The sequence below is a fragment of the Stylophora pistillata genome, chromosome 11 (assembly GCF_964205215.1).
Source record: "Stylophora pistillata chromosome 11, jaStyPist1.2, whole genome shotgun sequence".
NCBI classification, from domain to species: Eukaryota; Metazoa; Cnidaria; class Anthozoa; order Scleractinia; family Pocilloporidae; genus Stylophora; species Stylophora pistillata.
Window position 1 is genome coordinate 25,562,375 of NC_142529.1, and position 27,520 is coordinate 25,589,894.

The 27,520-nt window shown below is 37.9% G+C and overlaps 1 protein-coding gene and 1 pseudogene across 5 annotated transcripts in view; both read left to right on the forward strand.

Annotated features, from left to right (window-relative positions):
* The first annotated feature begins 1,572 nt into the window (after nt 1-1,572).
* Nucleotides 1,573-16,260, forward strand: LOC148720824 (uncharacterized; annotated as a pseudogene). Its single transcript, XR_015993098.1, has 4 exons — nt 1,573-1,692; nt 1,987-2,091; nt 3,486-13,992; nt 14,800-16,260. The product of XR_015993098.1 is annotated as an uncharacterized LOC148720824 (transcript).
* A 268-nt stretch (nt 16,261-16,528) lies between these two features.
* Nucleotides 16,529-27,520, forward strand: part of LOC111336763 (uncharacterized) — a 24,449-nt gene continuing 13,457 nt past the window's right edge. Inside the window, exons 1-4 of one of the 4 annotated variants that reach the window (XR_015993097.1) lie at nt 16,529-16,846; nt 17,980-18,034; nt 18,456-18,506; nt 18,904-20,388. The gene's annotated coding sequence lies outside the window, so the exon portion shown is untranslated. Of the gene's footprint in view, nt 16,847-17,979; nt 18,035-18,408; nt 18,507-18,903; nt 20,389-27,520 lie in introns of those variants that run through there. The other 3 variants (XR_015993096.1, XM_022942916.2, XM_022942917.2) reach the window with 3 other exon arrangements.

The window sequence follows — 27,520 nt, forward strand, 5'->3', positions numbered from 1 at the left end:
TGACAATAAACAATCTTTAATTTTGAATCGCTTCACCTCACATCTCAAGCAGAATACGGTATTTCAGTATAATGTCGTTGTTACGTGCAGGAATGACTGAGAGATGCCCGCTAACAAAGCATACATAAAAATTAGGGATCAATGAACGCTTTTCATTCCACTAATTTATTCATGTTTTTCTCGTTGCCATGCACCCACCAATAACGTAGCTCCATTTTCTGCCTTTAAAAGCACACACAACCCACAATTCCTCTATTCGCTCCGACGAAGGGCTAACGCTCGAAACGTCAGCTTTTGTAATCATTACGGTGGCCAATTTACCATTTCAACTTTGTTGATATATCCAAATTATTTCGTTACTCCCACCGACGCAGCCCCAAACAGTTTCTTTCGAAACTATCAGCCTGTAAAAATTAGACTCCCGAGTACGATATAGCAGTTACCCATTTCAACTATTATTTAATCGGTTTTACACTGTTAAATTTACTTAAGTTAAAGACTAAGTTAAGTAGTTCGTAAAGCAGGCTTACAATCCTTCATGCCGTATAAATATTCATCGTCTTGATGAGCTTCGAATTCCAATTTCCACCACTGAAGACCACAATGCTTGGCTTTCTTGATTAATGGCATTCTTTCGTGCACACAAACTCTTCGGGAGGACTTCATAGTGAACTCTATATTCTTTATCTTCTTCCTTTCTCGGCTATCATCTTCTTCTTCTCTTTCTTCTCTCCGGATATCGCAAGGTCAAAAGGTCATAGCCTCGTCACATTGTAGCTTCCACAAGTTCAGTTAGCCGGCCACGAGGGTAAACCGTCTGGTTAAACACCTCTTATACTTCTCACAAGCCAGCTTTTATGCATTTACTCTAGGTATCTAGAATGTTCTATTACTATTTATAGCGTATTATTTTTGGCTGTGTCTCACAAGGACTGCGAACTAGGAACTACCGAATTCACGAATTTGATTGGCTGAAATCAATATTGAAAGTGGTCTAGATCAGTTCCCATCTAGACCGGCATCTAGACCGGTCTAGAAAAAAAAAGGTACAAAGAATATAAAAAATTGGCATATAAGTCACAGCCATATAATAAACATCTTATTAACCGAGCGAGGTCGGTCTGTATGGGAGAATCTTGAGCTCGGTCGCTGGTACAGATTTCACTGCGTTCGGTCTGTACTGGCGAGCTTGGTCGTCAAGATTCTCCCATACAGACCTCCCGCTCGGTTAATAAGAATTAATTACAAGTTTTATTATTTTTGGAAACTGCTGAGTCGCATGAAAAATGTTTCTGGAATATTACAGACTAAAGATAACTCTAGAAAAGTCTGGGATTGCGTGACAGATTCGGTGAAAATAATTCGATCCTCGTAACATTACATACATGTTCAAAGGAACATTTCTATACGTACGTACTCTTTCACAAAATAATGAATTTAAATTGAGACTTCATCGCCAAGACTATTGAATCGATCATAGTGACATCGATCATAGGGACATCGATCATAGGGACATCTAGTCACTTTGGACATCTGGACACATTTGGACTTTGGACATCCAGTCACAAGACACCTTTGTTCGTCAAATGCCAGTTGATCCTGACCGGCTGCATCCAAGACGTCATCAAAACAGCGAGGAAATGTTTTCAAAAGGGAAAGCCCGTGATGCCACAAATAGAAAAAGATAAAAAGGTAGACCAACGAGGAAAGCTTCTTGGTGTAAACAGAAGGATCTTACCTCAGCTTTAATTAAACTTCTTCGATTGCGGCGGAGTAAATGTTGAGGTACCTCTTCGAGCGGCTAACCGGTCGAAGTAAACTAACATCGTTAGGATATCTGATAGATGTCATTTGCAAAACAATTGTGTTCACCGGAAGCCGGGCAGGGCAATGATAAAAGAAAACAGGGAAAGCCCCTCTCCTAGGAATACTATAAATATTCAACCAATCAAAGGCTTTGTTTGTGTGACGCTTTTGTCTCGGCAGATCTATAGATTGACTGCACTTTGCATTGTGGAAGCAGTTCCTACTCCAGCAGCTGGCTAGTTCATTCAGTGAAGCTGAGTTGAGAAGGTCCTGATCCATCACGAGGTTTGCAATGTGTTTCTTCTTTATACGGCCAACAGTTTGCTTTTTAAGTTTTTGATTTTGAATCGGCTGAATCAATGATTGTAGGGCACAGTGAAACTATTAATTTTCCTTGTATAAATCTCCGACGTTTGCGATCGGTGCGCAAAAGGCAACGGGTCAAATTCAACAATTCAGCGAATGGCGAATGTGTGTTATGTTCAGTGCTATGTCACCTCCTTTTAAAATTGGCTACAATTTTTTCAGCTTTCAAGTATTTCTTGCGATCTGTTATTCATTAATTCGGACTGAAAGGCCATCGTTTCCGTTTGCTACGTAAGGCGTTAGTCAGGAGGTTCGGAAACGATTTTGTAAGCTTGAACCATGCAGACTTATGGCTTCAATGAATATTGTGTTATGGATGACAGCCATTCGCCTAAACACCATAACACATCATGCCGGAATCATTTATGATGTCCAACGCCGAGAAGCTCGCGGTAGTTATTATTTTGTACCCGATCGAACTAATGTTAATTAACCACTATCTTCCATTGTCTGTAACCTAACTGATCACAGAAGTGACGTCAACAACGTTAAAGATTTAATTGGAACCACCAGGCGCATTTCACTGCAGAGTTATTTTCAGAGTTTTTTTTTTGTGTTCTTTTTTCTTCGACAGACATATGATATTTTCTCTTTGTTGATTCTCTGTTGATTGAGAACTCGGGCGAGGGGAAATGTTTAGGTCTAAAGTCCACCATGGATATCATGCAAGACTTGATTCTATTTGTTTCAAGCATTATGAGTTGTTGCTAAATTATCGACGAACTCAATTGCCACATACCATTTTAGTTTCTGTTTGTATTCAAATTGAATGTACTTGCCATACTTGTTAGGTCCATGACGTGGTTTGACCTGGTAATGAGAGCTCTTTATTTGTGAATTGAGACGGAAATCATACGGCAAAGCACTCTTGACTTCAAATCTGTTTGTGAGAAGGCAGCTAGTGCGAGCATGAGTACCTTCAAAGAATTTTCGCGAACTATTGACGCTAAAATTTCTTTGAATTGACGGAGTGAAAGGCGTGAAGCAAATGTAAATTTTGCGATAGTTCGGTAATTTTTGTGAAAACATCACGTGAACAAGGGATTTCTCACTAAAAGACATCTGATAGGTGCCATGTACATAGCTAGTGCGTTCATGAAAAGATTACGACACGATCAAAACAAACTCGTAGCTTCCAAGAGAAAGCCCCCATATCTACTAATTCTGTAACAGATGGATTAAATGCGTTAAGACATACGGTCAAGGAATCTCTGAAAAATTACTCATTGGTCAAATTGCTGCTCGACAGCTGATGGACAAGGTTCATTTCGAATTTTCAACACTAAAATTATCTCTTTTCTGATGAAATATAGTTGCACAGCTTGCTGATGACGCAGCACAAGCAGGCAAGACAGGATTGCAAATGGCTGATGACATGGCTCAAGTGGGAAAAGCAGGATTGCAAGCTTCTGATGACGTGGCACAGGCTGGTGCCAAAGCAGGGTCCAAGACGGCAGGAAAATATGCTGGTAAGGTCTTGATTGCAGCTAATATTGCATTCCTGATGGTAGATTGCATTGACCTGGGCTTCACGGTCAGAGATCTTGTTGAAAACAAGGGATCCGAAGCAGCAAAAGAGTTGAGGAAGAAGGCAAATCAACTCGAGGATTTATTAAGGAAGTGAGACGTGCAAAGAACTCTTCACGTTTTATATTAACGACGAAACCAAAAAACCTTTGAAGAGACGTGAATACAACTATTTCATATGAGAAACATATAAGTATTGACTCTCCGCGTCCGTCGGTTTATTGATTAAACGTCGCTGCCTGACTTCTTTAAGGCTCCATGGAGATACTCCATGGTTGTCCTAAGTGATACATAGCAAGGGTTTCACAGCTTTGTAGTACTATATGCAGTATTTAAAACAGCGTTAGCCTACCGTGAGAGCAGGCGTAATTAGGGCGAGCGGAAAATGGCCGCCATCTCTGATTTTAATGGCAGCGGAAGGCTGGGGAGAGAGAGAAGTTTGTACCAAATTAGACATGGCCAGTTAAATAAACGATCGCGTACTTCTTAGAGTTAACTCGCCCTAATAAGATGTCGGCACTTCGCGTTAAAACAGCGTGGAAAAGTTGCGAATATTTGCAAAAAAACTGATCCTTCAATTTACAGACGAGAGAGTAACAATCTTCTCATTGTATGTAAAATTGTCAACAAAAATACTCAATCAGTGTTGCGTGAGAGTAACAACCTTCTCATTGTATGTGAAATTGTCAAAAAAAGTACTCAATCAGTGTTTTGAATTTTTACAAACTTGAAATTCACAAAGTTTTTTTTAGCAAGACTAAATTCCAAAATGACCTTGAAAACTGTAAAAAAAAATGTCACATATTTGGATGACACTTGTATCTCGAACTCTAGTTTTGCACCTTTGAAAGTTTTTGTCATGAATCCAGTGTCTTAATGAAAGATTACATGTATATTCGCTACAAAAACCAGGAAATGAGATACGGATCAAATAACTTCGTCGTTTTCACAATAAAAAAAGGACTTGTGATATCTGGATCGTGATTTTTTTTTGAGTGAGCATTAAAATTAAAAAATTATCTTGTTATTCCTGGTTATCATTCATGTGTTCTCTACGATTATTGATTCACCATACCGGTTTTATGGTAAAAATAAAGGGGTTTTGCTATGACGCGTGGTGGCCACATAATAAATTAATAGGGAGTTGTGTGACCGATCTCTTTGGGTATATCAGACTTGCATAGCAGCGCATGGTAAGGTTTACCATTTCACTGGTAAAATAATGTGGCAATCAACATATGAAATTTTCTGACTGCAGCTGTTGAGTGTGATTAGACTAAGAGCAGTCCTTCCTTTTGGGCGAAGTCCGTCGAGCGAGTGAAAAAAAAATTGGCAAAAAATAAATTGATATTAGCGTGCTACAAAGAACACCAAGAGTGTTCCGGCTTCCAAGGGACGGCCAAGTGGGTTGGTTACCAGCAATCTACTATCACGTGAGTGTTACAATTGGTATGGGAAGAGCTCGACGATTTGATTTCAGCCTTTATTCAGGAGAATACGACGACGGTTTTAAGTGGAGCGAGTGACAGATGCAAAACAAAAATATTGATAATGACCCCTAAGATGCAATCGCTGATGAACTTTACGTACTATGTAAAAACTCGTCGCGAGGATTCAAATTTACGATTTTAAAATCAAATTTTATGTTTCGTTTAGTAAATAGGCGTTGCCTATGATGACAGATATAATTTAATTAACACAACTCGTAATTGACATTAATTCCTCACAATGATTTAAAGTGTTAGCTTGTCGCAATTTAAACTAGTTTTTTCAGAAGAATCAGTGAGAGAGAAGTCGATTTTTGTATCTGTTCGCTTACCCGAATCTGTTAACCTGAAGTGAGAAACCTGTTTTTTACGACCCGCCACAGAAGTAAGTTTCCAGTCATGTTTTCTTGAATTTTGCCATGAGATTAAGACTAAATTTACGTTTTCTGATTTCGAATTACAAATGTATTTCTCTTAGATCGAATAATCATTAAAGTTTGGATAATATTATACGGTTTGTGGTGGTCGTCTGAGCTGACCAGTCCCGAGTAAGGAAACATTTTATGTCCGCCAAATTGATATAAACAGCTGTGAATTCGCAGCGCTTTCTTTTATAAAAACTTTGTAAAAATATTGCATTTAGTAAAATATGAAACTAAATATAAATCTACACAAACCTACAGAAAAACATGACTTCGTAATTAAGGAAATAACCTCGACACCTGAAAGATGCCGCAGACTTTGTAACCAGGCCTTTGTCTACCATCATAGAAAATCCTTGCTGCAGTCTGGCCGAGTTCCTGACGACTGAAAAGCTGCTCAAGTTATTCTCGTAGGGAAGCCTTATTTACATAGCCTGCATTTTGTTCAGGGAAAGACTGGGGCAAGATCAAAACAAATTAAACTATTCGCCTTGTGTCAAAATTATCGTCTAGAAAGATTTACACAGGTTCTGACAAGTATTAGGAACGAATCGAATGTTACCAATTGTCAAACATTTGGTGGCAACAGCTGAAAAATCAATTTCGCCCATATTTTAAAGTTAGGTACTGTCTCCATGGGAAATAAATCAAGTTAAACTAGTCGCTTTATGTAAAAATTATCGTCTAGAAAAATCAATTTCGCTCATATTTCAAAATTAGGTTGGTCTCTCACTACAGTACTTTGTTTGGAGTGTACTTCAACTATCATTAGAGGGTTACAGCTCGTATGGGAAAAGCTCGATGATTTGATTTCAGCCTTTATTCAGAAGAGTAAGACGACGGTTTTATTTGGAGAGGGTGATAGGTGCAAACAAAAATATTGACAATGACCCCTAAGGTGCAATTGCTGGACTGAAAGATTGGTGTTTCATCTGCTCATGTGCACTTGGCTGTATCCTTAATTATGAATCACGCCACGCAAGTAGAGTACAGAATTTTATCGTTTTAGCTAAAATTTGCTGACGAATTTTCCTGTGGAATTCTTCAATTCTTTACTAAACTATAAAGAAATATAATAAAAACCCATCGAGAATTATTACTGCGAATCTTTGGAATCAGAAATGTTTTTCTAAAGGAGGAAATAACTATCTGATGAACTTTACATACTAAATATAACCGCGTCGCGAGGATTCAAATTTACTATTTTAAAAACAAATTCTATGTTCGCCAGGTTGATATAAGCAGTTGTGAACTCGCAGCGCTTTCTTTTATAAAAACTTTGTAAAACTCATCGTATTAATTTAAATACGAAACTAAATTTAAATCTACATAAATCTACACAAAAACATGACTTCGTAACTTAGGAAGTAGCAGACTTTGTAACCAGGCCCTTGTCTACCATCATAACAAAAAACTCGCTGCAGTCTGGCTGAGTTCCTGACAACTTAAAAGCTACTCGAGTTATTCACGTAAACTTTATTTAGAACGTTAATTTTATGTAACTTTATATGACATTCAATTTATGCGACTCGTATACAACATTACTTTTACGTAACTTTTATGATATTTATCAGTGATGGGCTCCTGCATTTATGTAACTGAGCTCAAGGCCCCTATTGCTAGCAGGTTGCTGAAAGGACCACACTTATAAATCAAATAAAGGCGCCTGTCTGTCATAATAACAGTGTTACTCAAACCACAATAAATAACAAGTGTGCGTGATCGTAGCTTCAGGTGTGCACGCTGCACCTAATATTCTTTTATGCCGGGTGTCTCTTAGCCATAACATTTAAAAGGGCGGATGGACCTGATAATTGTTTTCCTTTTAAGCGTATTTTCTGAGGGGGGTTCATTTCGTCAAATTCAGTTCAGGGGTTTGATTCGGCCGAAACCCCCTTGGCCATGAGCGGGATCTGAAACTAGTCTGGGCGCCCCAAAGCATTAAACTAATTTCTAAACTGGAAAGTATCCAAAGACGTGCCACCAAATTCATTCTTTGCTTGCTTTTTTCAGCAAATATCTCTTACAAAGAAAGACTAATGTCTGTAAACCTACTTCCTGTGTGCTACTGGCACGAGTTACTAGATCTTCGTCGCGCTCCGACGAAGGGCTAACGCTCGAAACGTCAGCTTTTATAATCGTAACGGTGGCCAATTTACCATTTCAACTTTGTTGATATACTCATATTACACATAATATGATTTACTTAGATCCGTCCATTGTTCCCTTTGTGCGCGAATGCGCGAATAGGATCCGTACATCCGTAATGAGCTCTCAATCCTTTGTGCCTAAAAAATGCAGGCCCTCTACCTTTCAGAAATCTTTTATCATTAGAACCACTAGAATCTGGAACCTGCTTATTAGTAGACTTGACGTAGATAATGTTACCCTTGAGGACTTTAAATCTGTTCTTTACGGTTATTACTCGCGGGCTCTAGCAATAAGCTATGACCCGGATTCCCCAAGGAGCTTCGAAAGCATCTGTTTGAAATGTAACAGCCAGGCTTTTAGACCAAGAAATTAGCTGCTGCATGTAATTCAAATTGCTACTTTTTTATATACTTCATATATTTATAAATATCTATTAATGTGTGAGGATAGATCGGGAGCCTACCTTGGCATAAAGCGCTCAATGCTGTGTTAGCAGAGCTGGGTATACATTAGTTGAAGAATCAGAGAGGACGCACCGAGAATCGATGCGTCCTCTTTGATTCTTCAACTAATGTAAATATCTATTATATATACTTTATATATTATTTATATACTTTTAAATACTTTTATTTCTGGGTCCGCAGTAATTGGCCTCAGCTGTTGCGGTGTCCCTGCCCAAATTTTAAAGTTATTATCAGTGTATTGTTACGTTCTTATTACTTATTACTAGGCTTGTATATCCTCCTTATTTTTTATTTTTTTTTTTTTGTATTCTTCAGGGCGAAGCTAATAAAATAAAATAAAATAAAATAAGATAGAGAGAATGGGCTGCGTCTGTGAGTTACTATTCTTGTTTTTTCTTTTTATGCCTCGACAGACCAATTACGTTTTCATTCTGGTAATTCAGATTGAGCCTTATATTCGGACTATAGGAACTGTTAACTTAGTTCAAAGTCTATCTGGATATTACACAAAAAGTGATTACTTCTTTATTATGACATGTACTACGAAATGTTGACGAACTATTGAAGAACTTAGGTGTTTCATGACGTTCTTAGACTTCGCAAATTTTTCAAAATGTGATATTTTTATGTGTGGGACATAGGTTGACCTGGGTTAATCAGTGTCACTGTCTTGCTCTAGTTATACGAGCTCCTCAGTTGCTTGCGAACTGGGACGGAACATACGGCGAATGTTAAGTAAGTTACATATCACTCCAGGATATATTCGCTTTCTTTACTTGTTTCTAGCAAAATAGTCAATACTAATAACGGGTGGGAATAAGTTTAAAGACTAGAATGGTTTGAAAATTATCGACGCTAAACTTTTCGTTCATTGAAGGAGTCAACAGCGCGAAACAAGCGAAAAATTTGCGATTGTTGGGTAATTATTCACCTGAATTCGAGTGGAAGATACCCCAGGACAAGTTAAGTTCTGAAAACGTCAAATGCCTTTTAGGGAGCCTTCCTTACATTGCCTGAATTTTGTTCACGGAAAGGCTGAGGCAAGATAAAAACAAATTAAACTCGTTGCTTTGTGTAAAAATTATTGTCTAGAAAGATTTACACCAGTTCTGACGAGTATTAAGAATCGATCATATGTAGCAATAAATCCGCGGTAATTTACAAAGTTTCCCAAGGATTATACCTGATCGATCACGCCATCTGGGAGACTTTTTGGGGGATAAAATGTTTTTCTGGAGCAGCACCTAAAGTAAAAGTAAGCGTAATGACAAACACGTCGTTCTCTAAGCATGCGCAGAGCATTTTTTCCCGGGGGTAGCAGAAAGAGTGCGGTAATGCCGGTCAGTAACAAAGAATTAGAAGGAGTTGCCAGAGTGACAAATGACTTGTCTGAAGATCACAAAAGCAAGAGTGACAGAGGACTCTACTACAGTATTCGACGTTCAGATGAAGACGATTCAGGCGTGTAACAAAATCAAAATAACAGCTGCCAGTCTCCGTGTAGGGGCAGATAAAGTGGATCAAGTATGGCGGGACTGCAAGATATCACACGCTTCCCGCAATTACTTGACCAGTAGTTCCGACAGCCTTACCCTTGCCGGTGCAACAGTAGTGACTGAGGGTACTGCCTTGCTAACGGCTGGAGTGGGTCTCCTATTTAGTGGAGCTGCCACAAACATCGTGGCAAGCAAAATAGAGTCCTCCATAAACTCTGTTGAAATCAAGAAGGCTGAAAAACTGTGGGGGGGAGGCTCTAGACAGCATCAACGTAGTTCATACGATTGTCCAGAGTTGGCTGGATATGAAAGAGATGACAAAGATCACATACATTTTACACCTCGCAGAAAGCTTCCAGTTTGTCGACCCCGTCCTGTTGAAAGTGTTGAGAAAGCCCCCTGCGGCTGCAGCCTCGTCGAAGGCCGGAGCAAGCCTTTTAACAAGCGTCGCTGCATCAGGAGCGGCGGGAATAATGCAAGTTGCTGATGACGTGGCACAGGCAAGTGCCAAAGCAGGGTCCAAGTCAGCAGGATTGATTACAGCCAATACTGCATTCCTGGTGGTGGATTGCATTGACTGGGCCTTCACGATCAGAGATCTTATTGAAAACAAGGGATCCGAAGCAGCAGGATTTTTGAGGAGAAAGGCAAAGGAACTAGAGGATGTCCTGGAGCAGCAACGAAGACCTCTTTATTCTGGACCTGTGTTTTTTAACGAGGTAAACAGTTATGATTTAGTGAGACACCACACTTTCAAACGGAAACACTGAATCAAAGATTCATTGGATTGATATAAATGTTGTTGCCTTTTAGCAGCGTTGAACTTAAGTAGTAGCCCTGGTACTTAAAATGGAATGAAGGTATGTATATACATAGTGTCGTTAATGTAACTGTAATCATATTATCAGTGGCTCCACAGTTTTTCACAGCAATAGTTGCAGTATTGAAGTCCATAACATTAATCCTGTATACCTGTCAACTAAGTTTTGATATTTTTTCTTTGAAGTGCTAACATCTCCAAAGATCTAGAGAACAGGAGCGGATACAAATGATGACCAGTTGACTGAAACGTTTGTTCGTTGCTCTCCCTTTCATAGCGGCCATAGATTTCGATCTTTCTTCCCTCTTATTTGTCAAATGAGGCTTTGATCTCTTGAAAATTTTCGGTAGCTGTACAACAACCGTCAGTAGACTGGGAGTTTTCAGTTCGTAGAGCTATAGTTTGCCTCTTTTGTGGCAATTGAAATGATCTAAATGAGAGACTAAATGTATTTTCCATTGCACCCTTGAATACCCAAACAAGACGGGCAAATCCAGTGATGTCATTTTTATCGCCCGTATAGAGGATTCGTGTCTTATGACTTTAGAGTAGCGTTTTCTTAGAGAATCAAGCTTGTAAAATGTTCCTTGTCTGTTATTACGGTAAACATTTTCTAGGTTATTTAACCACCTTTATTTAATGCTGTCAGTTAACGTCAGTATATAACATTACATTAAAAGACAGCAGTAAAGAGAGACTTAAGTTAAGCAACCAATTATAGTTGTAACACTTATTTGGTCAAATCACTTACCGTGACCTTATATTTTGTAGCCAAAAAGCCGGGCCTCATTTTGCTCAAAGTTAAAAGGCTGAGTATGCGCCTGCAGCAGTTTGTCGGGGAGCAAACCAGCTAGCAAAACAAAGCAAGACAGCAACATTATACAACTCGGCGAGGTATCACTGAAAAAGCTATAAACAGCTAACCTCATGCTTATCAGCATTTCTCTTGAGTACAGTCATTGTAACCACACCACCTACCTTTTTCAGGCAAAGTAAAATCATAGCGTATACATGGTCGCACTTGTATCATCTTTTTTGTCAGCGTTTTCTTTTTTTAAGCCTATTATTTGATAACGCAATCATGGGGCCAGAGTAAAAACAAATTTGTACACCTGGCTGGGATAAACAACCCTTGGTTTTTAAATCACTGCACTTAACGCAGATTACTGCATTTCATCGTTGAAGCTATAATTTCCACACGTAAACTATCCTGTGGACTCTCTCTTCGGGAATTATCCAATAATCAGCATTTAAGGAAAACTGTTAATCAAAAATGAAAATTTAACCTTGAGCAAAAACAAGTCGGTGTTTACAGTGCCCTCTTTAATAGGGAAAACTCCCTTTTTCCGCATTAAGACAAATTAACGGATGAGAAGGCAGGAGTGTTGTGAAAATCATGTGCTCACTTTGTAACTCTGAGAGCTGCGTTACAAGACTTCCACAGAAAGACAGGATTGTCAGCATAGCATCATATATTTGATTAGAGGAGTATTTTTATCTCTTATTCCTAAACAAAGTGGGTTTGAAAAGTGGTAATAACAACTTAAAGCATGAGGGAGCACGAGGGAGCAGGAACTTTATTTTAGACATTCAGTCAAAAGGTGGCTTTGTTCCTCGAAACACAGCAGACCCTGACCGGTTATTTCCAAGACAAACACAAATAGTGAACCAATGCTTACGAAAGAGAAAGTCCCTGTTTCTACTAATAAAGAATTATAAAAAGTGAACTAATAAGCAAAGCTTGTCTGTGTCAACAGATAAATCTGATTGGCTCCAACGTGGAAACTTGAATGAAAATTAATTGAATGCGCTGCAGCTGTAAACAATCAGTGTAGCGAGATCTCTTCAAGCGGCTGACCGGTTAATACGAGGCCCAGCCGAGTTGCGGAGCAGAACCTCATCAAAAACCAGGTTTGCAGAGACGTTGCTTTATCATACTGCAGATAGTTTTTAAGCTTGTGCCAGCTTCTATTTAATAATAATAAATAATAATTTAATATTTATATTGCGCAAATTAACATGTGGACATGATCAAATGCACATCACAACACTTTTCGGGGGACTTTGGCCGGACTGCATGAGCAGTTTACAAACAGTCGAAGGAAACTTATTTGAAGATGCCCCCTCCACCCTCCCCCAATTCCCAATAAACAGCCAAGACCACATCACAGTAATCTCGTGAGTAGGTTCTTTAATGTCCCCTACCTAACCAAATTAACTAATTAATAGATGCAGGAGACGGCACCTGCGGTTTATTCGTCCCTATCGGAGAAGACTAGAATGTCTACCCATTTCTTGATTTTTATAGAAAGGTAGAACATTCTCCTTAGTCATTTTAAGACCTTGAGTGTTGGTCCGGCCGGGGCTCAAACCCTCGACTTCGACCTCCCGCACAACAGTCCGGCGCTCTAACCAATAGCTGTTATTACAGTTGAGCCCACTTTACAGCGGTATTAGTTACAGAGTGCGCGAAAGCGAGGCTTTCGGGTCAATCTTTCAGGAGAAACCAAGCGCCCAATGAGAAAAATTCGAGAAAAATAATTATGAGCTCCCCTCCAGATTTTTCTTTTTTCTCACAAGAAGAGAGGCTACAATTACTAAGTGGAAACTGTTCTCGTCACTTAACAAAGCCTAGGCTGAGAACGTGGCTTTCATACCGTGTAGGAACAGCAAAAGATGGTTGTGCTTCGAATGACGCCAACAAACGCGAACTAATGCACAGGTGAGCGGTAGGACGTGTGATCGTTCCTCCTGCCTAATATTCGTACAGCAATAACAGTATTTTTTTTCTCTCTTTTAAATGTATATAACGTTATCTTTTTTTGTAGAATTTTAAGTTACATAAAAAATGGATGGGAAAGCAATTTCACCGAAAGTTGGAAACACTTAGCATCTGACTCAAGAAATAATGATGATGTTTCCTCGTCCAGCACGAGTTTTCCGAACACTCCGTACGAGTTTCCACAAGCTGCAAACTGGTGTCCCATCCAGAGTGCTGAATTTTCACCGTCCACAATTGAGAAAATGATGAATTATGTTATTGAGAGAAAATCGGGAGATAATGAAGGCAATAAAGACTATAAAAATCTGAATAGTAAGGCTTTTGGACTATTCAGACATGGTCACGTAAAAAATATCGAAGTTGGCACGAGTGAAAATGGAGACGTGATCCATATAAAAGGTGAATGTCTGCCAGAGATGGAAAAGAATTTGAAGTACAAGCTCAATGTTACCATGGTCAATTCAGGAGAGGAAGCTGGTGAGATCACCTGTGCTTGCTGCAGTCCATGCCCAGCAGGAAGAGGTCCATAATTTCGCCTCTTGTAAACACCTTGCCGCTTTATGTTCCTCCGGTGAAAAACTGAATCTTGTAGGAACAGATCCACTTTTCAGATATCGTTTTTCTCCCACACAACGCTTAAAAAAATCTTCAGAAAAGTGCTGACTGCAGAGGTAAGAATGTTTCTACACAGGAGGGTCTTTTCTCTTCATTCTAAGCAACCAGGTTCGAAGAGGCTTAGCATTGTTTATAGGTAAAGAATGCCACGACAATTTTGAACATTCTGGCTTATTACTTCTGTTAACACATCCATAAGCGATGCAGTGCCTCACCATGATTTTCACAACAGAATTAGGCCGGATGAACTACCAGCTCTGCAATCACAAACGAAGAAAACACTCCACAGGTCAAATTGTCACACGAGTGTTTGTTGAGGTGATTCCAGTTGACCCGAAAACCTCGCTTTCGCGCACTCTGTAACTAATACCGCTGTACCGTGGGCTCAACGGTAATAACAGCTATTGAGCTAACCGGGAGGCTTCTATATACCACACTTGAAGTAACAAAAGCGATGGAAGGTTGAAAGAGTATTTCGTTTGTAAAATAGAGCCTCTATTAAATCGGTGGAGGTTATAAGATTGCTCAGTTAATTTTGTATCCACTACATTTTTCGATTTTAATTAAGCAGAGGTCAATCATTGAACCGTAAGAAAGATTCAAGTTTCCGCAGCTGATGTAGTATTAGGGGCCCTTAAGAATGATAAAAAGCAAGCATTTACATAAGTTTTCAAGTCAGTTTTATGTTTGACTCAGGGATAGTGGCAATGCTGCATAAGATTACGACTGCATGTTTAGGAAAAAAATAAGTCAGTGAAGATCGCCAATAAATAAGGTTTGACCTAGTTTTTTCTGCGGTTGGCTTTCTAAGTCAGCCAGTATTACTGAACTGCCAAGCGCTAAACTTGCTATTTCATTTGAAGGTAAATGACAGAAAAAAAAACCAAGACACCGACCGCCAGCACTGAAACCCCCACAGAGTTCAAAGTCACCGCAGTCAAAGACCTCTCCGAACAACTTCGCCGCTGTCAACAACAACAACGAATACATATGTAAGGTTTATAAAACCGCTTCCTTGTATTGAATGTCAAAGGACGCAAATGAAAAGTTGGCTACTTTATTCGGTATGATCAATGACTTAAAAGGTTCACCTTAACTCTGTCAATGATATATTTATTGCAAACTTGAATGTCTAGTTATATGGTGTTTTGATACGTGTACCGCGAATTTCTTTTGTTCTCAGAAAGCATTCAACGCTAAAGAACTCTGCTGAACTTTTGTTTGTAACACGTGAACCAAATCGGACGATGACGTTCAACTCACAAATTCGTGTGCAATTAAGAAATTTGGCACCACTTTAACCACTAACCAAAGGACTTTCTACGTCAATAAAGAGATTTTTCAAGATAAGGCTCGTCAATCTCGTCGGACTGAACTTTTATAAAACTTCTTTCTTGTTTAAAACGTCGAAAGATATACATGTAAACAAAAAGTTGGTTTTTTTATTCCAGTGGTATGATCGCAACAACTAGATCAGTTAATTATGTATGGAATTATTTTTTGTACGAATAGACAAGCAAAGTAAGAGTGAAATGTTCTAAGTAAACATTGTTAATGGCTGCTACAATTATAACTGCTCGCGACGACATCGCTTGGAAGTGAAAGTGAATAGAGAAAAAGTTCCTACTCAATTCCTCTATTTTTCCATAAAGGATGCAACAAATTATGCATGCTGCAGGGTAAACGTTACACGCTCTCGTACAGATGGAATGTCACTCTCAAAGTAGAGTGTAGAACATAGTTTTGAAACACACGTAACTAGGCTAGTAAATAATCTTCTCTCAAAAAAATCGTATACGTTTTTAGATATAAAACGGGTCATGCGATATGAGTGGGTAGCAATTCGTAGAAGCAACAGAAGTACTTTAAACTGTTATGAACGATTCCAAGAATCGAATTCCTAGAAAGTAATTTTCATTCAATGACTCCCTCGTCTAACATACATGCATCCAAAACCTTTTTTTCCTCTCGAATTTCAGAGTAACTATATGAAGTATTGCAAATATCTCATTTGCTTTCTTGTTTTAAACGTCGATGAGACGAAGGAAAAGTTGGCTTTTAAATTTGGAATGGTCATAACAGAGAGTTAATTATTTCTATGCGTTACTAACCGAGCGTGAGGTCAACATGGCTGGATATTGGCCGAATTATTTTTCTTACATTTTTATAGACCGAGAAGAAGTCGTGGTCCATAAAAATGCGAAAAAAGAACAAGACTAATATCCAGCCATCTTGATCGAACGAGCTTGGTCATTAAAAGATTATTTGTATTGCAAAAATATTTCGCTTTATAAAGAATTAAGAATGACTTGTTTACTTCGAGAGCCAGGAAAGAAAGCCAAGTGTGTTTGTAATACAACAAACTCTCGAGAGTCGTTTCTGTTTTCTTTGTTTTGACTATCCTTTGCCGCTTTTTTCGTCTCCATCGCCGAAATTCTCCAAGAATGACGAATGTAGTTCTAATTCAATTTTTTTCATGCGCGGGATCAATGCGGGCAAGATGGGCCATCTTTCCCGCTCGGGTAGCCAATCACAACACAGTATTCGCTTCATCTTGCCCACGGATGCTGCTAGTCTCCTTCGCAGCCGTTGTTTGGGCTCGTCACGCAACGCTCCCTGACGAGCCCAAACAACGGCTGCGAAGGAGACTTGGATGCTGCGAGCGATGTAATAAAAGCAATTACTTATTCCACACAGAGAGAGCCAAAACAATCATGCTCTTGTCTAGGAAAACAATTATGTTAATATATGCTACTGAAACCTCATTGGTTCCCTGGTGAAAGTGTCATGATCGTGTGCTTACTTTCATGTGATATTACGGGAGACTTTGATCAGTGTTCTTTCGCAGAGGAGGTGTGAACAATAAAACTGATTTGGGGAAACAGTTCAACACTACACTACTCTACGCTAGTAAGTTTTTAATTTTATAATGATACTGTACTCGCCGTAATTGAATTGGCCAAATCAGTGGTTATTTGACATGAAAAAGAATAATCTAGAGAGCACCTCGTGCTTACAACATACGGCACTTTTAGCGATGCATAACCCTGGTTAAAGTCGAACGAAATTCACAGTCGATTGATTTTTTTTCTGAGAAAGCTCTTCCTGCTAAAGAACACTGCTAACCTATCGTTTTGGAACGCATGGGCCACAGTTTTGTGGTCAACTAAGAAATTTGGCACTTTTTGACCGCTAAGTAAGAGCCCGACTTTCTACGTCACACTTTTTATGGACTCCCGTAAACATCACTCGTTTCCTACTCAGTGAACGCTTAAGAGATATTGATAGCTTTCATCGTGCCATAAAAGAGCAATCAAAGGAGATACGGAACACGTTCGCAGAAGCCTTCTTTATTCGTATGACCAGGACTGCAATGGCAGCTGCACTCAAGGATTTTGCAGAATCCTAACAAAGCCCCAACACTTTTGGAACAAAAATTTTTTGATAATTGGCAAAAATCTATAAAGGACAAACATTGCATAACAGAGACTTTGGACTTTCACAAAACTAAAGTTGCTTTTATAGGGTTGCCCTTCTACCAGAGTTATCCCAGGAATTTCATCTAAACAGAGATTCTATTATTCTTCTTTCCATGAACTGATGCTAAAAATGCGAACCAACCAAATAAGCTTGTCTGTGAGTAAACAGTATACCATACAGAAATCTGATTGGTTCCCCAGAGGTGGCTCATCGGTGACGTGTATGCAACTTTATCAGAGTTACGCGTTTCTCCAAGCGGCTAGCGCTTACCAGTTTGCACGACACAGTTAGGTTGAGGTGAACCCGATATACCACAAGGTTTGCCCTCGCTTTTACGGCAGTAATCTTTCTGAGTCAGCCGGTTACGTTTTACTGCACTGTCAGGGCTAAATCTGCTATAACATCGGAGCATCAGTTCATTTGAAGATAAGTGGAAAAGTTTCCCCTCTCAACTCCTGCTGTAAATTAGCGGATCTTGGTCAACTCCATCCAACTTATTTTTCAATCCAATTATTTTTCATTTTTCCCCGTCGAATTCATTTTAGTTACTGATTTCATTGCAGAAATCAATCAGTGTTGCGGTAATTCCGAGTCAAGCAGGATCTTTAACATCACAAGGTACGCCTCTGACTTCTTCCTCTAGCTTTTCAGTTCCACCAGGAATACTGCGCAGACTACTGAAATTCAAAATTGCATTATCAGGCGAAATAGAGATATCTACATAGAAAAACATGTTAAGCGATTTAGCCGACAATTGTACTTTTGTCTGAATCTCGGAAGTTTATGAATGCCAGATAAGTTTAACCTTACCCTTCGGAAAAAAGGGTTGATCTCAGTGGAATGTGACGAGCTAGCTTCTCTACTTTTTGAATAGTTCACCATTTTCTATATCGAGTAATGTGTTTACAGGAATTCAAATATTGAAAGTATAGTTGATGGATCTTGGTAAACTTCGTCTAATTCAATTTTGAAGTAGATTTATTTTTTTCCAGTCGAATTCATCTTTGTGACTAATTTCATTGCTGTGGTAACTCTTCAGCTGACTGCTTCACGGAACAGTTGAGTTGAGCAGAATCTGATTCGTCACAAGGTAAGCCTTTAAATTTTTTGCTACCACTTTTTGTAATTCTGCTACAAATACTGAACATGTTGCGCTAAATCCATCATTGCAACGAAATAGACACATCTGCATCGAAACGTATTTTCATCTAAATCTCTCAAGACTTTTGTATATATAGAGATTTTGGACTTAAACACTCAGCTGCTTTTTGAGATAGTTGGCCTTTATCTAGGATTACCACAGGGATTTCATCAAAAGAAGATTTCATTGTTCTTGTTTCCACAAATTGAAACTTAAAAATGCGAACCATGCAATCAAAGGAAATTGCTTGCGTGTAAAAATCGTAAACAGTATACTTAAGAAAGATGTGATTGGCTCCGCAGAGGAGGCACATCAGTGATGTGAACGTAACTTGATTTCATTGCAGTCATTGATCAGAGTTACGGATTTCTTAAAGCAGCTAACTGAGAAGGGCTAAATCTAGCTGCTTTTACATCGGAGCATATTCATGTGAACTATTACATGTAAATGACAAAGTTTTCCTTCCTGACCTCGTCGGAAACTAGTGGATCTTTGTCAACTTCGTCTGACTCATTTTTAATCCAAGTACATTTACTTTTTCCCTTCTCTGTAATTTCACACCTAATTCGCTGCAAAAGTCTCAGATTCCAACCTCTGAACTTAATATTAGTGGGCGAATTAGGTTACCTAAATATTATTCGGCGCTAGCTGAGTTCATCAATACCTCAATATCTGATAAAATCTTCAAAATTAAGTACTAGGTTTTTAAAAGCCGGATTTGTAATGCAGTTTCCTTTTGACCATCACTCGATGCAAAACTGCGCAAACTAATTTGCTTCTTTCCACATGGATGTTTTTATTATTTTATTTTGTTTTTCAAATTGGGAGATGATTTTATCAGTTGAATAACTTTTCCTGACCTCGGTGAAACAGATGATGAAAACATTTTTCCCTCCAATAATTCTATAATTATGGTAGGATTTTAGGCCTATTGGTGCATCGACCATCTAAGCACTAGTTCGAAGCCCCTCATAGCCGGTCAATAATGCCAGATTTTTTTAAATTAAGACACAGATTTTCGCAAAGTACCTAAACAAATCAGAATTTTTACTCTGATGCATGAAAATACCTGCTGGCGTATTTTTAATACCTATACATTTTAGGCCTTTTTGACTAATTTTGATCATTTGAAATAGCATGCTGGAGGCGTAACTTTGTCTAGTGGTAGCCTGAACCCTATCATGCTCGTGGAAACGAGTTTAAAAATGACTGAAAATCGTTTTTTGCCATTTTGCGCCAGATGTGTTTAAGATCTCTCTCTTTGTTGCCTCCTCGCAAAGTTTATCAATAAATTACTTTCTTCTTTTATTCTTGTTTAAACTCAGCAAGCTGAAATTTGATATTATTAACAGGTATATTTATCTAGTGTTGTATTTTTTTTAAATTCATGACATGTTCTCTTGATCTATTTCTCCTAAATCCTCTTCATTTATTTGACAACCTGGTACCTTGAAAGGCGGTGGCAGTTGTTCAAAATCAGATAATTTCATCATTCTGTTGACCCTCAACTAACCGATTGCTTTGTTTGAATTGATCTGAGCGAAATATATTGTTCTGTTGACCCCCAACTAGCCGATCGATGTTGTGGACACGAAAATTTTGATTTTTTTGTTTGGCCTCAACTGTGGCTACTACTTATGCTTGTTTCTGTTGAACAATGAAGTGGTTTACCGTCCTCTTGTTGGTGGTTAATACGGTTGTATCGTGACCTTGGGAATTTTGTGGTTGACCTTGGGATTTTTCAGTTTACCTTGTGAATTTTGTGGTGTATAGAATGATTGAAAGTGTCTTAAAGGTTTCTTAATAAGGAATAAAGTGTAAATGAACAATATCAGAATTTTCAGTTTTTTGGGGAAAATATTCAGTTAAAGTTTTTGTGAGAATTCTTGGTTATATCAATCCAAACCATAAAAATAATGAATTATGGATGTGTTGTGATAACAAAGAACTGATTCTTAGTATGCTTAAATTTGAAATGCAAGAAAAAAGGGTTAAATATAAGCATGGAAAAGAAACTGATATTGAATACTGGTGGATTTTTCAATGATAAGAGAGTGTTGTTTTTCTTCAAGAATAAAATCCATCCATATTATGATATATTTTCTGCTTCAAAGGATGTTAAAATCAATAATATTGATGAGGATTGTGAGAAGAAAGGTTATCTGGTAAATGGATATATTCAATGTTATGTGAAAAGGAGAGAAAGGAAAATGTATTTAACTCATGGTTTTTTTTTTATGAATGTTGGGTTGGTTATATTGGGTTATATTGGGTTGGTTATATATATGGACAAAGTAATTAATCATATCAAAGAAACGAAAGAGGATAACAGATCGCAGAATCTTCCGGCAATAGCCCATTTCCCAATTACCCTTAGCCTCGTTTCCAAAACGAGTCCTGGTGCTCATCCTTTCATATGATGATAAGTTTTCATTCACATGCAAATTAAACTCATTTTCACCAGAATGGTTGAGCACCAGGCCTCGTTTTGAAAAAGAGGTCAAGGGTAATTCGGAAATGGGCTATTGTTGACGCAGCAAGAGAATTGTGCTAAATCAGCTAAATTGTGGGATTTTAGTTGTCTCAATAAAGAAAATCGAGCTAAATGCAAACCTGTAAGGTTGTTAATGTTATTACCGGAAAATTTTCATGTTTCAAAAGTATGACTTTCGCATTAAACTGATCTCAAAGTCACTATAAATTTTTTGAAAAATGTGTGTGCGATAAAAAATATGGTTATAAAATAGCAACATCAAAGAAAAATGGTTTTAGTTATACTTTTAAATGCATGAATGATTATTTATGACTAGAAAATAAAGTATGTGCATGAAATGGTAATGTCACGGATGAAGAGTTCCATACTAATCTGATTGATGTGCAGCAATTTGATTGTCCTGTTTGTTTTGAATATTTTCTTCCCAAAAAACGACGGAGTGTTTGTTGCGCTAATCCACGTGTTGAATGCATTGGTGATCAGTATGTTTGCCTTGAATGCGGTTTCGCTGAGGCTATATATCGGCTTAGTGAATGAGTTAATCGACTATCATGAAAATAAGTTTAAGTTTAAAAGGAAATCGGTTTATCACAGAAAGTATCATATTGATAGAATAGTGTTTGGTATGGATCAAGAACATCAGATCTATGTTATAGAGACGTTAACAAAAAAATAGAAAGTCCTTTTTGTTCTTGATGAATTGAAGGAAAAAAAAGAAAAGAATGATAAACATGAAATTTGTGATAAATAAGATTTTCTCTTTGATTGGTTTAAAAGTGCGTTTGAAGGCAACCAAATCGAAGAAAATGATGAAAACACATGAGCAATTTTTGAATATGGCTTTAGAAGAAAGAGGAGATATCATAAAATCTATTTGTGTTGAATTTCATTTTGTATTTGTTTTCATATTTGTCAGTGAGTGGGCACGTATCAGTGATGATGTCATCTGATAGTTTCATTTGATCGAGAAGTTGTTTGTTGTTGAAGTTGGAACCATGCGTGTATCATCTTATTTTATTCAATATTTTTCAAATGATGTGAATGCGAAATAGCACATTTCTATTTTTCTTGAATAATTTTTCATTTTTGTGTCTGCCGTGAATACTACGCCTGAGTGCTACTGGATTCAATGTTGCAGCTCCACTTAAACGACTAGCAATGAGCCGTTGAAATTTCACATGCTAGATTGACATGTTTGAAATGTTTGAAAGTTCTCTTGAGTGACCAGTATTTTATATGATAGAATTTGTAAAGGTTTTCAAGTTCTGTTTTGGTTGAAATGTAGCAATTCAGCAAATGGAATAAAGGTTATAGGTACCTTCTTATGGTCATTGATGGGTTAGGCAAACGTGGTTAATAAAACCTGTGATAGACAAAAAAAGGTGAAACAGGTACAGTCGTAGAAGCATTTACGAGCGAATGTTATCAACGGTCAAACATTTGGTGGCAACAGCCAAAAAATCGATTCGGGTAATATTCTCAATTTAGGTCGGCCTTATGGTGAAAGAAAGCACTGCATACTTCGTTTGGCTGAATATCAATTTATTTTCGAGAAAATCGATAATAACTGAATTTCGGCCAAATGCCGCTTTTGAAGCTCAAAATTTCAGACAAATCTCGGAGCGTCCCGCCACGAATTGAAAACACATAAAAACTACGAAATATTGAAAAACAACATCAATACATATGTTCACAGCAATTTGAGCAATTCTTGATCGTTTATCTACACAATCTTATTGAATTTGACCGACCTTCTTCTAGGAAGATTAAAAAGAGGTCAAAAGTAACCTGTTATTTAACTATGTGCTATACAAAATAATCGACTGAAAATCTGGATTTTGGAAGGCGAAGTGTGGTTCTTTTCGATCTCCAAACGATTTTTTGGGGAAATGATTCAGTGCGATTTAATCAAATTTTAAAGTTGGATAAAATGAGCTGATTTGACGATGCCGTAAGTTGTTCGAAAATGTTCACATTCACACGCAAACTCAATTGTTTCGCAGTTTACATCCCATCTACAGCTTGTTTAACATAATATTATTTTACCGTCCATATTGCTGTATCAGAAAAGGGGATTGTAGTCCTAAAATTGTTGCATTGCTCCTTCAATAGCAATAGAACTTGGTAGGATAGTCAACACATCCTGATAATGATTGTTTTCAAAGCGTATCTCAGGGTTTCTCTATTCCCAATTCGTTGAAACACTTCGCGTAAGAGATCGTTGTTTAAATATATATAAGTCTACAACCGAACCGTGAACCAAATGTAAGCGGATTGTTGCTAGTTCAGAAACATGTTTCTCGCGTGCAGAATAACGCTAATTAACTCAAAATGAGATCTTCTGAAAAAAACGAAAAATAAAACATTGGACCATGAAGCACGTGGCTACAAGGAACTAAGGTCGTGTGTTACATATACGAAACAGGAGCAAACAATTATCTAACTCCCATCATAATTTAATGTATCATAATTGAATGTTTCATGGTACTTCGGGGGATAAAGCTCATTTTAGGACGAAAAACGAGCGAAAGATCTGCAAAGGGCATAGCCCACCGTACATTACTGCAGATGTGCGACAAAGAAAAGTGTAGTGCTTGAATATTTGTTTATTTAAATGAAGTTTTATACGGTTTAAAACTGGAAAACCACAACTTTCGCTGAAATGTTTGTAAAAGCCAACGTTCAACAGCTTTATATTTATACTACTTCTTATCCAGAGACTACTGTACCTTGTTAAGTTATTCGTGCCGGTGATAAGACTACGACCCAGGTAGCACTTTCACATTTTTCACATCCACCTTTTCACGGCAGCGGTTCCGAAACTGGGATGGATCCAGGTTTTCAGTCGAGGGGGTTTGATGAAAGGCGGAAGCCGAAGGAGGCGCCCCAGTAGGGGGGTCCGGGGGCATCCTCCGCTAGAAAATTTTTAATTTTCAAGTCCTCGGAAACGCGATTTGCGCCATTTTGAGGCAAAGTCAGCGTGTGTTAATATCTCATTTTTAAAGTTAAAATGCTATTCTTTTTCTTAAAAATTTAACAAAGCTACGGAAAAACGTGCAAATGTACATTAAGAAAACTATGATATGATACTGCATTCTATCATATTCAATTTTTTATTTATTCAAAGACGGGTTCGACAAGAAGAATTCTTCGGGGATATCTTACCGCAAAAAGCTGGACCACAGCATCGTAGTCAACGGGCTTTTCGTAATGAATGCTCATCAGAGCCAAGGCGGACAGTCTTCAGCTTTATTGCGCAGCAGAAGCTTAAGTTTGCTATGAGCTTTTTTCATTTAAGATTGACTGTTTTTAGTTAAGATTTTTACAAGTTTTTGACATTAGTTGTTTTGATTTAGGGAGTTCGATCGGATCCCCCGAACCCCCCTAGATCCGCCCCAGCGAAAAAGCTCACTTCTGGAAATAAAACCATTTCTGCGTATCTCGGAACTCAAGAAACGCTTCGAGCAGTCATTGCACTAGCTGACACAGCAGACTCGAGTGCGAGTCGGTATACCTATATCAAATACTTGCATTTTGGAAACAGTGGCTTTGAAAAATAAACTCAACTAGTTAGTTATTTAGTATTCTTGTCCAAGAAGGTAGCCAAGTAGTGATCTATCCCCCTCAAATATGGTCGGGCCCAAAGCCATCAATGCATTATATGGCGAAATATAATAGAGCGTGGCTGATGCGTAATGAAAAATTTAAGATAAGCCTGTTGTCTGGTCAGACCAGAATGTTCACGCCCATCGGGAAAAGATTGACAACTACATTTAACCAGAAAAAAGAAAGTAAACAACCCATGTTGTGCCCATCTCCTTAAATCTTTCCTTCCAGGATAATAAATTTAAGAGGTGAATGACTACTTCTTGTAGAAGTCCAAAGCCAATCAGTGCATCATATGGCGATATATTATTGAGCGTGGTTTGATATATCAGAAGAAACTCTGCGCCTCGAACTAGAGCCTCTCGTTCACCCCAAACCAAGCTTTGCACTAAGCGAGGGACAAATTGTCATGGAAGACATGTGATCAGGAGGAGAGAACATGGTTGCTCGGCTAAGAACTAGGTCAACTTTGTCTTCTGGCCCGGAAAAACCGAGTCTAGCGGAATTGCTCTCAATCCGCCTTAAACAGACAAAAAGAGGTATAATTAATGTTTCCCGTTTTCTGGATCGTCTGTCGAAGTCACAGTGTACTCTTGCTATAGTTTTGAATGAGCAGCAGATATCCTTATGAGGAGAACGACACGAAATGCTGTTGCAGAGTCCACATATTTTCTCTGCAATTCTTTTTATTTGTAAACGAAAATGCCAGTGTCAATGTAATTTCTGTAATTAATCAAACAATCAATAGAGATTAAAATAGTAAGGAAGACGGGAAACAGATACGAATCAATTTTTCAGCGTCTTAAAAAATACTTGTAAATTATTTAAAATCCTTACCTCTACTCGAGGCAGTTGTCATCTCGACCGGTTCCTTCTTGCACAAAGTAAGCACCAAGTGTTTCTATAGATACTCAGTGTGGTTTCAGTGATTAACGATGAAAACACCCCTCTGAATTTCATTTGGTAGGTTTGACTGTAACTCATTTTGAATATTACCATGACATACCGTCAACAAAGAAAATTTAGTATGAGTGCAGGGAAGTTGAAAACTTATCAACAGTAACATACAGTATTATTGTAGCAAGCAGAGGTTTTAATCACCGAACTATGTTTATCTTTCGCTCTTTTTGTGCTAAAATGAGCTTTATCAACCTAAACAATGATTTACAAAATGAAAATATGAACTCAATAAGGATCGGAGTTAAAAAATTGTTTGCTCCTGTTTCCTTTATGTAACACTCGACCTTAGTTCCTTTAGCCACGTGCTTTACAGTCCAAAGTTGTGTTTTGGCGGAGTTGTCGATTTCTGTGGACCATAATTTTTAATTAATTAGCGTTATTCCGCACACGAGAAACGTGTTTCTGAATCAGCAACATTTCGCCAACATTTGGTTCGCGGTTTAGTTAAAGACTTATATTTAAACAAAGATCTCTTGCGTGAAGTGATTACAGCCTCCTTTTCTACGAAATGGAAAGAGAGAAACCCTGAGATACGCTTTGTAAACAATCATTATCAGGAGGTGTCAACAATTTCAGGACTGCAATCCCCTTTTGTGGTACAGCAATATGGACAGTAAGATGATGTTATATTAAATAAGCAACAGATTGGATGTAAAATGCGAAACAATCGAGTTTGCGTGTGAATGTGTACATTTTCGAATAACTGACGGCATCGTCAAATCAGCTCATTTTATCCAACTTTAAAATTTGATTAAATCGCACTGAATCATTTCCCCAAAAAATCGTTTGGAGATAAAAAAAAAACCTCACTTAGTCTTCCAAAAGCCAGATTTTCAGTCGATTAGTTTGTATAGCACATAGTTAAATAACAGGTTACTTTTGACCTACTTTTAATCTTGCCAGAAGAAGGTCGGATAAATTCAATTACGTTGTGTAAATAAATGATCAAGAATTGCACAAATTGCTGTCAAATTATGTATTGATGTTGCTTTTCAAGATTTGGTAGTTTTTGTCGGTCCAAGTGTTTTCAATTCGTGGCGCGACGCTCCGAGATTTGTCTGAAATTTTGAGCTTCAAACGCGGCATTTGGGCGAAATTCAGCTTTTATCGATTTTCTCGAAAATAAATCGATATTCAGCCAAACGAAGTATGCAAAGCTTTTGTTTCATCATAAGGCCTACCTAACTTGAGAATATGAGCCGAATCGATTTTTCGGCTGTTGCCACCATATTTTGAAAATGTTCGATTTTTGACCACATTTCCTCTTAAGAGCATCTTCAAGGAAGGCAAAAAGCCAAAATATTTGTGGGTCGATGAAGGAAAAGAGTTTTATAATGAGAATTTGGAAGAATTGCTGTAAAAGAATGACATTAAAATGTACTCAACGGAAAATGAAGAAAAATCAAGTGTTGTTGAGAGGTGGATAGAACAAGCAGAGAATGTGGAAACAATTTACTGTTCAGGGAAATACTTATTATCTTGATATCAGTTCCAGAAATACTTAACAAGCACAATAATACCAAACACACAAATATCAAAATGACACCAACAGAAGCAACAAAAAGAAGGATTTAGGTATTGTGTACCTAAATTTGTATAATAATGAACAAAGCTCTTCTATGAAACCAAAGTTCAAAGTCAGTGATAAGGTCAGAAAATCAAAGTATAAGAGAAAAAGTTTTGACGAAAGCAATACTCTAAATTGAACAAAAGAGATTTTTATTATTAACAAGATACAGTACACAAATCTACTGAATTACTTACAGAATAAAAGATTTGAACAATGAAGAAATCAAAGGTAGTTTGTATGAGACTGAACTGCTGAAAGTAAAACAAGAAGTGTTCAGAATTGATAAAGTCATCGAAAGAGATTACAAAAAGAAATAAGCTTTTAGTAAAATGG